Source organism: Grampus griseus, assembly GCF_964374135.1.
Source record: "Grampus griseus genome assembly, chromosome: 1".
In the NCBI taxonomy this organism is placed as follows: Eukaryota; Metazoa; Chordata; class Mammalia; order Artiodactyla; family Delphinidae; genus Grampus; species Grampus griseus.
Genome location: NC_139017.1, coordinates 71,587,545 through 71,601,809, shown reverse-complemented (window position 1 = coordinate 71,601,809; position 14,265 = coordinate 71,587,545). Strand labels below are relative to the sequence as shown.

General features: G+C 38.2%; 1 protein-coding gene across 4 annotated transcripts in view; it reads right to left on the bottom strand.

Moving 5' to 3' along the window:
- ASH1L (ASH1 like histone lysine methyltransferase) overlaps positions 1–14,265 on the bottom strand; it is a 206,190-nt gene that overhangs the window by 183,082 nt on the left and 8,843 nt on the right. For 2 of the 4 annotated variants that reach the window (XM_082650630.1, XM_082650633.1), the window contains exon 3: positions 9,618–9,771. The exons of the other annotated variants lie outside the window; for them this stretch is intronic. The gene's annotated coding sequence lies outside the window, so the exon portion shown is untranslated. The remainder of the gene's footprint in view (positions 1–9,617; positions 9,772–14,265) is intronic. 4 annotated transcript variants of the gene reach the window in all.

Genomic DNA, 14,265 nt, shown 5'->3' with positions numbered 1-14,265 from the left:
TAATAATTTATACAAAAACAACTACTTTTACATACACTACTCACAAGTACACACATTTTAAAATTTCCCTATAATTTTTGATTTTCATAATGGAAGAATTACAGAAGTCTTAATGTATATTTATAAATATATAAAGTAGAATTTCTGTATTTCTTCCAAAGAACTCAAAGCATTTTTTACCAGCACTTACTCACTCTCAAAACATTCCAGAGAAGGGTTTGGAGAGCATGATTCTCTTCATTTTAAAAATGGAAAAAACTAAACCAAGTGACACAGATTATTAAATAATAGCAGAGTATCAATAAACTGAAAAGGAAATTAATTTGAAAATATTGATCACTACCCTAGAAATGTATGTAGGAATAGAGAACTATTACATTTCCTTAACTTGATCAAGGAGAAAAAAGAATAGTATCCTTTGGGCATATTCTGTGAATCCACTTAGGCAGTAAGACTGGAAAATCATGATTGGCAAACTCCACATACCAAATTTAAGTGTTTCTAGTAAAGATAAATCCAAGTTCTGAAGATACTTCACAACAAAGAATGCTTTTATCTACTAAATGTAAACTGCCTGAAAAGCAGTCCCTACAGCAGCTGCCAGACGTTGTTTTTGAATTTTCAAAGCAATGTTCTTTGTGAATGATATTCTTTCAGCTTTTGGAAAGATGTATCTATACAATCTAGGTCTTCCATCCAGGGGCAAGGATGCTATGTTGTTACACAACTTATTCTGGTTCCTACTATAATACATTCAATTTAAAACACAGTTGCAAGGAGAAACACAGAACTAAGAATGCTAGAATCTCTTCATTCACGCTCAAAGAGGCAAATTCAACATTCATCTCACGTGCAACTTTGGGATTTACATTTTCAGACCATTGAAACAATCCAAAACAGTCTAGCCCAAATTCAAGGGAAACTAACATTAATCTACCGCATGAAGCCCTTTTTCCCAGATCATTTTAGCTATGAACAAACTTTTTAGAAAACTGCTAATTACAGTTGACCCTTGAACAACAAGGGTTTGAACTGCACAGGTCCACTTAAATGAAGATTTCTTCAATAGTAAACACTACAGTACTACATGATTTGCAGTTGGTTGAATCCACAGACGTGGAGGAACCGCATATACAGAGGGCTGACTATGTGGACTTTCGACGGCTTGGAGGGTCAGCGCCCCTAACCCCCGTTCTGTTCAAGTGTCAACTGTATATATTTTCTAAGTACTACAAATATTGAGTCCTTACAGTGGGTTTAGCATTAGCAATTTAAAAATAATAAAAATACCAAAGTTTTACTGAGCTCTTAATATGTGCAAAGCTCTATGCTAAAAATTTTATACAGATTATCTCATTTTAAGCCTCACAATCACCATGAGGTAGTTACTATTATTCTTCTCTTTTTAGAGATGAAAAGACAAGTTAACAGCCAATAAAAGGTAGAGTCTAGGTCTGCCTGGCTCCTCTTAAACACTGTGTTATTCTGCCTCCCAAAGATCATTTTTAGTCCTCATCTTATTACTCCTCTCTGCTACATTTGGCATATTTGATATTTGAAACTCTCACCGGGCTGCTATGATCACACATTCTACTGGCTCTCCAACTACCTCTCTAACCAGTCCACCATTTCCTTTATGGATTCACCATTCTTAATCTATCCCTTCATCCATTCAATAAATATTTTCACAGTCTCTAAATATGTTTTGAGAATTGTGATACCCATTGTAGATATAGTCATAAGTAATACAAATATAGTCCTTGGTGTCATGAACTTCAAATTTAGCAGGGGATACAAATGAATGACTGATCATACAAATACATATAACTCCTAATAAATGTGAAGGTACTACTATGTGAGGTAGTATATCAAGGAAACGTGGAGGGGCAGGGAACATATCTTAGAAAAACATGTAACTATAAGCTGAGACCCAGTACGAGCAGGGAATAGTCAGGCAAAATGTGGAGGTGAAAATGATCCAAAAATAGGGAACAGTGGGTGTAAAAACTCCCTGAGACTGTAAAGGTTAACAGTAGGTAAACCAAATGGAGAACAGCACAATACGAAAATGGAATGTTAAACGAAAATAGCTTGCAGAAGGTCTTGTTGGCCTACATGAAAGATATGGAATTCAAAAAGAAGCTCTGAAAAGGAGAGTAATGATACAATTTACATTTTAAGAAAACTTCTCTGGTTGCTGTGGGAGAATGATTCGAAAAATAGTAAAAGTTGATTCTGGAATAACAGTCATAAGATTGACAGATTAGGGTAGTAGCACTGGAAAATTTTAAAGAATGGATGGATTAAGAGATATTTTAGAGGTATAATAGATATGATTTATCAGTAAGAAGTAGTAGGGGAGGGAAATAAAATACGAAGACTTGAGCAATCATAGAATTGTATGGTGGTACCATTTAGACACTCCTTAAACAAATATTTACTAAGTGCTCATTATGTAACAGAAACTTACAGAGCACTGCAAAAAAACACAAAAATCCTGCCCTCACGGGGCTAGCATTCTATAAGTTGTTTGCCAGAATGACACAGAAGGGGAGATCAAGAGTTCAGTAATAAACGTGTTTAATTTTAGATGCCTGTGAAACATTTAAGTAGAAAGGTCAAGTAGACAGATGGAAATATAGGCACATGATATATACAGAGGGAGGCAGTATGACAATATATGAACATAAAATAAAAGTTTTATAAGTTTTAGTTTTAACTTGGTAAGAAAGGTAATTTATCTTATTAACTTTCCCTAATACGTAAAAATAACATTTTTTTTGGATAAGTACATATCTAAAATTAACACAATGCAGACTAAACAATGTTTGCAGATTTTTAGCTTAAAATAAGTAAAATCTAGCTTGACTCATCTATGATAAATTTTCATTTTCCTTTGTGGTCTTTATTAAACATAGTTAGAGACTGTAATCATTGTTGTATTTCTCAACATTCAAAACCAGATATAAATTAACTATACAAAACTTTTAAAAATTCATAGCTCATTGTGCATTTTAATTTGTCCTGGGTTTCATGCTCTTTAAAATTCTTATAAATGACCATAATATTTCTTAGAATATATCATATTAGCTAAGTAGTCACAGAAATGTGGGGATCATACTTGACTTCTCAACCTAACACCAAAACCTGTGAAAACCACGTAAATAATTTTTGATTACACATAGTTCCTATTCCACTGCCACTGAGTTGTCCAAAAAAACAATTCCTACCCAAAATATAGTAGTGGCCTTCTAACTCCTTTGTATATCCACCTTGCTCTCCTCCAGTCCCTTCCTCCAGCCAGAAGGATGATTTTAAAAATAATCTAATTATGTCATTTCTCCGCTTAAAACCTTTGGATGCTTTCATACTGACCTTTGGATATAAAACTCCCTTATCCTAATCATAATTTATAACTTAAATTTTCAGTATGGTACAGTAGTTAAAGACACAAACTCTGGATCCAGAATGCACAGGCTCAGATCCCAGTTCTGGTATATTAATTTTGGGCAAGGCACTCTATGCCTTGTTCTCTCATCCATGAATAGAAACTGTTGTTAGGGTTCAATGAACTAATACATGAGTAGTACTTACAAAAGTACTTCACACACACACCACTGTTTACGTTTACTTTTTTGTTATTATCAGCCCCTACCTAACTCTAGCCACACTCTTCCCTCTCTTCTATAAGCACAGCAGGGGCAAATAAAAGCCCCAAAAGCAGTAACATATGTGTGACATACAAGTGTTCTAAGTACTTTTCAGTTCCCCAAATGTCTCTGTCTTCCTCCCTCTAGGAGAACATAGTTACTTCTCTCTGCCTAGTACTCTTTTCTACCTGCTTCTTTGATGACTTCTACTCATCCTTTCCATCTCAGCTTAAAGGTCACTTTATCAGGGAGACATTTCCTAACCCCCTAGACCAGGGGAGATCTCCCTGTTAGGGGGTCATATAGCATACTGTAAGTCCCTTAAAACTTATCATACCAGTAAGCTATATGCTTAATATCCATATTTTACACTAGACCATTTGTTTCATGAGAATAAGAATCCTATCTGCCTTATTACTGCTATATCCTTAGTAAAGTTCCTGGACCATAAAAGGCATTCAATAAGTATCTATTGACTGAATAAGCCAACATGCATATTACTATATTTTTAATCACGTATATAGAGAACAGACAAAATGAAAATTGAAATATTAAAGAACTGATATATATATACACATATATATATATGTGTGTATATATATATAATTTTTTGGCTGTATGCGGGCCTCTCACTGTTGTGGCCTCTCCCGTTGCGGAGCACAGGCTCCGGATGCACAGGCTCAGCGGCCATGGCTCACGGGCCCAGCTGCTCCGCGGCATGTGGGATCTTCCCGGACCGGGGCACGAACCTGTGTCCCCTGCATCGGCAGGTGGACTCTCAACCACTGCGCCACCAGGGAAGCACAGAACTGATATTTTAATTGTCTAAACACTATTTAATCTCATACTGCTTTTATAACTTAAAAAATAAGCTCTATGTATATCACCAGTAAAAGAGTAAGCAGTTTCCTAACTGGTTTAAGATGTTTTACATTAAACCACTGAATCACTGATGTTACATAAGTCACTGAAATCAGAAAAAGCTAAAATATCTTCATGAAGATACCAAAAAATTTTAAACTATGTCCCTAAATGACTTATACAACAAAAACTACACTTAAAAAGCTGGACAAATTAAGCTTTTTTACTCAGCTACAGAACCCTTTATTTAAAAGACAGGGACAATCACCAACAATTCCTAACTTTCAAAGTACTAATCACCAGTAAATCTAGCTATTTTTATATTTATGTATTGTATATATTTCTTAAATTCCAAGATGCCACTGATTCTAAGAGGCTTCATGAATCAATGACCGCATTTTCAGGAGGAAATTTTTTTATAAGCCACTACCACATTAAATGTAATTATCAGTTGTATTATTTCCTACTTTCAGAAACATTAAACTGGGAGGAAAGAATGTGTCTCATGACCAAAGAAATACTTATTATACCAACAAACTACTTCAGAAATTCAGAACAGGAAAGTGAAATAGCAGACATAAATTATAATTAGTAAGCCACAAGAGGAAAATATACACAGAAAGAATTCCCAAAGCTAATCCTTAGGAAAAAACTATACTCATTGACTGTCAGACAGATAATCTAATCAAAGCTTACTTAATTCTTCCTGACAAGCAAAGTTAATACAAATCGAATATATATAACTTCAACTGTTTTTTAAAAAAAGGAAGGATGGGGACTTCCCTGGTGGTCCAGTGGGTAAGAGTCCTCACTCCCAATGCAGGAGGCCCAGGTTCAATCCCCGGTCAGGGAACTAGATCCCGCATGCATGCCACAACTAAGACCCAGAGCAGACAAAATAAATAAACAAAAAAACAAACAAAATTTTTTTTAATAAATAAAATTAAATTAAAAAGGAGGGATGGGTCCATGGTTGCAAGGAACATGTAGGGACATTGAACTCTATCCCTAGGGAATTCTAAAATGGCAACAGGAGGGAAGCAGAAGTTAACGTCAGAAAGATTTTCTCATTAGTGAATTATTACACTCTGACCAGGATTAAGCGCTGTCAACTCAGGGCCAATCCACTTGGTTATACACTAAACAAAAGAGTCGTTTCCAAGAGGGTACCATTTACATTGTAAATACATTATATTTATTTTCCATAAAACTTTTCTGTGAAAAAATTGGAGTCGGAATGTAAAATAGTGCAGCTGCTTTGGAAAACAGTCTGGCAGTTACTCAAAAGGCTAAACAGTTACCACATAACCTTGCAATTTCACTCCTAGGCATATACCCAAGAGAAATGAAAACATTTATCTTGGACTTCTCTGGTGGCGCAGTGGTTAAGAATCCACCTGCCAATGCAGGGGACACGGGTTCGAGCCCTGGTCCGGGAAGATCCCACATGCCGCAGAGCAACTAAGCCCGTGCGCCACAACTACTGAGCCTGCGCTCTAGAGCCCGCAAGCCACAACTACTGAGCCCGCGTGCCACAGTATTGAAGTCCACCGTGCCTGGAGCCCATGTTCTGCAACAAGAGAAGCCACGACGAGAAGCCCGCAAACAGCAAGGAAGCATAGCACCCGCTCGCTGCAACTAGAGAAAGCCTGCGTGCAGCAACAAAGACCCAACGCAGCCAAAAATAAATAAATAAATAAATATTGTAAAAAATTTTATCTACACAAAAACTTGTACACAAATGTTCACAGGAACATTATCCATACAATGAAATGTTATTCATCAATGAAAGGCATGAAGTAGAGTCATCCCTCAGTATCCGCGGATAACTGGTTCCAGAACCCCTACAAATACCAAAATCCGAAAATACTGAAGCCCCTTATATAAAATGGCATAGTATTTGTGTATAACCTACATGCATTTAAATCATCTCTAGATTGCTTCTAATTCCTAATACAATGTAAATGCTACATAAATAGTTGTAAATAAGATGTAAATGCTGTATAAACAGCTGTATGCAGCAAATTCAAGTTTTGCTGCTTGGAACCTTCCAGAATTCTTTCCCCCAAACATTCTTTCTTTCTTTCTATCTGTCTGTCTGTCTATCTATCTATGGCTGTGCTGGGTCTTCGTTGCTGCACGCAGGCTTTCTCTAGTTGCGGCGAGTAGGGCTACTCTTCTTTGCGGTGCACAGGCTTCTCATTGCAGTGGCTTCCCCTGTTGTGAAGCATGGGCTCTAGGCGCACGGGTGTCAGTAGTTGTGGCATGTGGGCTCAGTAGTTGTGGCTCGTGGGCTCAGTAGTTGTGGCTCGTGGGCTCTAGAGCACTGGCTCAGTAGTTGTGACGCATGGGCTTGGCTGCTCCACGGCATGTGGGATCTTCCCGGACCAGGGCTCAAACCCATGTCCCCTGCATTGGCATGTGGATTCTCAACCACTGCGCCACCTGGGAAGCCCCCCCCAACAAACATTTTCAATCCATGGTTAGTTGAATGTGCGGATGTGAAACCCATGGATATGGAGGGCCAGATGTACTGATACATGCTACAACATAGATGAGCTTTGAAAACATTATGTTAAATGAAGGAAGCCAGTTCCAACAGACAACATTGTAAGATTCCATTTGTATGAAATGTCCAAACCCAGCAAACCCATACAGAAAGTAGATTAGTGGTTACCTAGGGCTAGGGTAAAAGGGGAATACCTGGGATGGGGAGTGACTATGGGTACCAAGATGCAATGTTCTAATATTAGATAGTGGAGATGGTTGCATTAACTATATGAATATGTTAAAAACCACTGAACTGTATGCTTCAAATTAGTGAATTGTATAGTACATGAATCATATCTCAATAAAGCTATTTAACATTTTTCTGGTGGATCAAAATAAAGTTTCTTGTGGAAGGGATTCCCTTCCTAGTTTACATAAAAACAGATTATGGACTAGTGGCAGTCCTGAAAAAACCTTTTTCAATTAACAGATTTCAATATGGCAAGAAGCTGAGTTATTTGATATGTTTGTTGCATGTTGACCTAACTGGTTATCTACTTGGAGAAGACAAAGTTAGAACCATTCCTCATTAAACACAAGAGTAATTTCCTCATGGACTTCCCTGGTGGCACAGTGGTTAAGAATCCGCCTGCCAATGCAGGGGACACAGGTTCAAGCCCTGGTCCGGGAAGATCCCACATGCCGCGGAGCAACTAAGCCCGTGTGCCACAACTACTGAGCCCGTGTGCCACAACTACTGAGCCCGCATGCCACAACTACTGAAGCTGTGCACCTAGAGCCCATGCTCCGCAACAAGAGAAGCCACCACAATGAGAAGCCTGTGCACTGCAGCGAAGAGTAGCCCCCACTCACTGCAACAAGAAAGCCCAGGCACAGCAACGAAGACCCAATGCAGCCTAATTAATTAAAAAAAGAATAATTTCCTCATGGATTTAAGAGCTACATGTACAAATAAAAGCACTTGAAGAGTATTGGTGAATATTTCTATAGCCTATGGTTGAGAAACCTTAAGCAAATCAGGAAACCATAAAGGAAAAAAAGTGACCAATTTGATTACATAAAAGCATTATATACCGTGATGTAAGATGTAAACAAAATCAAGGACAAACAACAGATTGGGAGAAAATATAATGAACATGAAAAAGGATTAATATCTCTAACATACAAAGTTATTCTATAAAGTAGTACGTAAGAAAAGACATACAGAGATATGCACAGGCAATTACAGAAGACATAGAAATAATTAGAAACATAAAAAGATGATCTACCTCACTGGTAGTCAGGGAGGTGTGAATTAAGATATTTTTCACTCATCACTTTGGTTGAAATTTAAGACTGATAACAACTAATACTGGCAAGGTGGGAAAGAGGGCACTAGTGGCCACCATCATTTTGGAAAGTGATCTTTTCTATCATAGAAAAATAAAAGCACCAATAAAAGGATACTTATAGCAGTCCTTGATGTGCTACATACACAAAAACAGTTAAATATATATATACTCACACACAAATATACAGCCATGTATGCTATTTTTAAGTAAAAATGCAAGCATGAGCTCATATTTGTAAAGAGTAGAAAAAAATATGTATTTGTATGCACATAGAAATAAATATGAATGATTATACATCAACTGATAGCACTGGTTATTTTAGGGGAAAAGGTTTGGAAGTAAACGGGAAAAATCTTGTTTATAAATATTTTTTTCCTTGCCCTGTTACAGAATTTGTGTAAGTTTTATAATGAAACACAAATCCAATAAAAACATATTTTTAAAAGATTTGAAATATACATAAGTACCATAAGCACACACCTCTCAAGTCTTGTTCATATATACATGAAATTGAGAAAACTAACCCAATAGCTTTTGGATGTACTTTCTAACTCCATTATCTTAATACTGACTAGCTATTTCCTTAATGTATTCCTCTCCTTTTTGTTTCCATTCAATAGACTGCCACCTACTACACACCTCTTTATCTTTTTATTATTTTGTTTTATTGTGGTAAGAACAGTTAACATGAGATCTACCAAATTTTTAAGTGTACAATACACTATTGTTGACTATACATACAATGCTATACAATAAATCTCTAGAGCTTATTCATCTTGCTTGACAGAAACTTTATGCCTATTAATAAGTAATTCTCCATTTCCTCCTACCCACAACTACATGCCTCTTCAAACTAGATCAGGAAAAAAAAAGACAAATGGGACTTTATGAAAAATGAGAACTTCTGTTCATCAAAAGACACCACCTAGAGAGTGAAAAGGGAAGCCATACATTGGATGATGATATTTGCAACGCATATATCTGAGAAAGGAATTGCATTCAGAATATATATTAAGAGCAGGTACTTCACAAGAGGATGTCCAAACATCCAACGCACACATGAAAAGTTGCTTAAACTCACCAGTCATCAGTGAAATGCAAATCAATACCAATGAAATACTATTACCCACCAAAACGGCTAAAATTTAAAAGAATGGCAACACCAAAAGCTGGGGAAGATGTAGAGCCTGATAAAGTTATAAAGTCATAAAATCAACTTGGAAAACCGTTTGACAGTATTTGCTAAAGATAAAAATATGCTTACCCTGTGGCCCAGCAATTCCACTCCTAGGTATATGCCAAAGACAAATGAGTGCATACTGTTCACCAAAAGAGGGGAGGTGCCCAGGTAAGGCTTCACAGCATCAACTTGAACTTTGTCTCAGAAGTTGGGTGGGTGTTCTCTAAGCGGCCAGGCACTGGGAGGAACATGAAAGTCATGGAGATATAAACGAACCGTGTATGGGAATGATGACAGTTCCAAACAGCTGAAGCACAAGGGTAGGAAGCCCAGTGAGACACAAAGCTAAAGAGGTAGGCAGGATCTTGAAGAGTGCTAAAGAGTGTGTCCTGCCAAGGCACATGGTCAGGTTTGGATTCAGAAATCGCATGCATTTCAGAGATGTGTGTGGGATATAGCTAGGGAGGCTTGGTAACTGTATGCTGGAAGCCAATCAGGGTGGGTCACGATTATCACTTTGCTGCCATTTTACTGATTTTGGAGAATTACTTTTCTTATACCCAGTCTGCCATTCTAACACTGGTATGTTGCTTTAACTAATGATTCTCCATAAATTATTGCATTATCAAAATGGTGAAGAGAAAAAGAAGGTGGCCAGATAACAGACAGTACAGCAAAGATTTACTTAAACCACCATCTAACCACCACCATCCCATGTGAGTTTATGTCCATTTTTAAATGCAATTCCTGTTGAAGAACAAGTAAATAATGCAACTGTCATTCCATAACATTCATAATTAAGATGCTTATGAAACAAGAAACTTGGAGGTAGCCACTTTTAATCACCTAGTTCTAAGTCTCAGTCAATAGTTTCCAAATTTGTGTGGAACAGATTCATCTAGAAATATTTTTCGAGGCTTATCTGAATCCCAATCATACTACTTTCTTAAACATCTCAATTCTACTTAAGAAGATTGCCTCTAACTATCTGGAAATTTTTGTTAATGTTTTCTTAAGGACACCATTTACATGGAAGAGAACAGGCTCTCTAATATATACAAATGATAATTCTGACTTAGACTTAGGATCCATACATGATATGGATCCTTAATTCTCTGGTGATTTCTGTAAAACAGCAACAAGAGATCAGAAAAACTCCAGGGAATATGTTGTTACTAGAAAAGTTTCCCCTTAATGTTCTGGAATTAATTCCTTTTCCTGGACTGACGAAGTCCAAAACTACCAGCCTTTAGGCACAGTGCCAATTCAACAGATGGGCCCTACATTTTCCTAATGGTAGAGGTGGATCGGCAAGTGTGAAGTCATGTGCTCAAGCAAGAGGATATGTTTCATGCATTAGCTAAGAGGGTTCCTGATAGGTTTTTAACAACAAAAAACATAGGCACTTCCCTGGTGGCGCAGTGGTTAAGAATCCCCCTGCCAATGCAGGGGACATGGGTTCGAGCCCTGCTCTGGGAAGATCCCACATACTGTGGAGCAGCTAAGACCATGCACCACAACTACTGAGCCTGCGCTCTAGAGCCCGCAAGCCACAACTACCGAGCCTGCGTGCCCAGAGACCGTGCTCCGCAATGAGAAGCCACAGCAATGAGAAGTCTGGGCACCGCAACAAAGAGTAGCCCGTTCACTGCAACTAGACAGAGCTCACGCGCAGCAACGAAGACCCAATGCAGCCAAAAAAAACCCAAAACAAAACAAAAAACCTATACACTGTGATTGCTTTTGTTGTCTGTCATTTCTGTTCCTTCCAATTTCTGACACCTCAAATGTATTTACATAGATCTTTACCCACATCCAGAAAAACATGTCCTGCAAAATGCAGTAAGTCGACCTAAATGATATTAAGCCCCTAAGAGTTACAAGTATTAGTTACATCTTACAAATGTATTCTAGCAGGTTAGGTATGTTGACTAATTAAGTGCACAGATGAAAAACCAGCTTAATAAAAGGAAGGTATAACAATGCCCAATGATAGGCTACATAAGAAATTAGGAGACAGCTTGATCTCATTCTTACTCTGTAAATTTTCAAAGCTAGAAATGGTTGTTAATGAGTAAGCAGCTTCATCTCTTTTGACACCTCATTCATTACTTTATAAACTTGTATTTATTTGTTTTACCTTATGTTGCCCTCCACAACAGATATCTAGGAAGCTAATGACTATTCTGGCCATCTTTTCAGAGTAACCAAGTAGAAATAGGCACTCTGGTTCTTAATTTCACATAAAATGAGTGTTCTGAGCTCTGCGACACAAAGAGCTATTTAACAGATAAAAGAATAGCAACTTGTTCCTCAACCATTTTATTTTTGTCTCTATGTCTTGACTAGTTAGTACTTGCTAGGTTTTCTTAGTCAGCAAAGTATTATCCCTAAAATTATCAAAAGATTCTTTCAACCCTGGCATTTTTAGTAAGTGTCAAGAATACTCCACAACTCAGTCCAAGAACTTCATCTCTTCTCTACATTCACTATCCAGGTAATCTCATGAAGTCCCATGGCTCTAAACAGCATCTCTACACTGATCAACTCCCAAATTTACATTTGCCCCAACCTTGAGACTTAGATACCCAACTGCCCTACTCAATATCTCAACCAGAAACATTTAATAGAAAACTTGAAGTCAGTATATCCAAACCAAACTTAATATCTGCATTCCCGCAACCTGCTTCTCCCAGTGTTCGTCATCTCAGTAAATAGCATCCAAATGTTAAGGCCATCACTGGAATCATTCTTGACTTACTCTTTTACTCAGACCACACATCCAATCCAGGTTATCCTCCCTACTACCTTCAAAATATATCCCCAAATCCATCTCCCTGATAACACTTTAGGTTCAACTCATAATCATCTCTTGCCTCAAATATCACAACCTCCTACTGACTGATCACTCTGGTTGCATTACTGTTGCCTTCCAAAGTGTATATATTAGCCCAAGTCATTTCCCTGCTCAAAACCCCACAAAAGCTTCCTATCAAGTCCAGAATAAAACCTAGACACTTAGTCAAGTCTTAAAAGTCCCTACATTATCTAGGCCCTGGCTACCTCTTTTCCCTATTTTCTATTATTCTTCCCTACATTGTTTACTCTGTCCCAGCTCTTTCCCATTTCTGAAATACACCACACTACTGCCTCAGCACTTATGCTTATGCCCCAGATAGATTCATGGGGTCCTTCGTATCATTCAGATTTCTGCTCAAATACTACTGCCTCAAAGGACTTCCCTAACTACCTAATATCCCCTTACCTTGTTTACATTTCCTTTACAACACTTATCACTGAAGGACGTCCCTGGTGGTCCAGTGGTTAAGACTCCGTGCTGCCAATGCAGGGGGCCTGGGTTGATCCTTGGTCAGGGAACTAGATCCCACATGCCACAACTAAAAGCCCACATGCCGCAACTAAAAGATCCTGCGTGCCACAACGAAGACCATGCTTGCTGCAAGTAAGACCCGACACAGCCAAATAAATAAATAGTAAAAAAAAAAAAAAAAACAGAACACTTATCACTGGAATGCTATGACATCATATCCATGTATACAATATCTATCTTACCACTCACTAGAAAGTGAGTACCATGATGGCAGTGATTCTTGCCTATCATTATTCACTGCTCTATCCCCCGGGCTTAGCACAGTACTTGGCATAAAGTACAGTTCTCCCTCGGTATCTGCAGGTAGTTGGTTCCAAGACCCCTTACACATACCAAAACCTAAGGGATGCTCAAGTCCCTTATACAAAATGGCATAGTATTTCCATATAACCTAAGCACATCCTCCTCTATCCTTTAAACTAAGTGTCCTCAACCCCCAGGCTGCAGACCCGTAGTGGTCCGCAGCCTGTTAGGAACCGGGCCACACAGCAGGAGGTGAGCAGCGGGTGAGTGAGCAAAGTTTAATCTGCCACTCCCCATCGCTCACATTACCACCTGAACCATCCCCAGCCCATCCATGGAAAAATCGTCTTCCACGAAACCAGCCCCTGGTGCCAAAAAGGTGGGAGACTGCTGCTTTAAACCATCTCTAGATTACTTATAATATCTAATGCAATGTGTATGCTACATAAATAGCTGTAAATACTACAATGTAAATGCTATATAGTTGACGGAATGAGGCAAATTCATGTTTGCTTTTTGGAACTTTCTGGAATTTCTTTTCCCCCAAATATTTTTGATCTGTGGTTGGCTGAATCCGCAGATGCAGAACGATATGGAGGGCCAACTGTATACAATCAATACTTGTTGAACGCCTTCTGTTGGAAGGCACAGGAGGCAGAATGATGGTTTTTATCTGACTCTGAACAGAGGACTTAACCCACTGATACCCCAAAGGCCTAACTGTCCAATGGACTGCCTTGATAAACCACAGGCATACGATAAAGATTCCTCAAGAGTTAGAGATTTTTTCCTAGAATTGGTTTGCTCTGGCATAAAATAATGTATCCCAAGAAATCTTTACTATACCTTAAGAATGAGTTTTGCTTGAACCACATGTAATATGATGGTAGCAATATGTTAAATCAATACTGAAAGATCTTGTCCTGGAGAAGGAAAAGGAAAATGCCCAAGGACCTTATTTTGTTCGTGACCGTATCCTAGTGCCTGGCACATAATAATCACTCAGTGAATACACGTTGGTCTTTTTTCTCAATCAAATGAGGTGGTTTAATAAAAGACATGGGTTCTGCTTTAGAAGACTATACTGGGCTCCTAAAA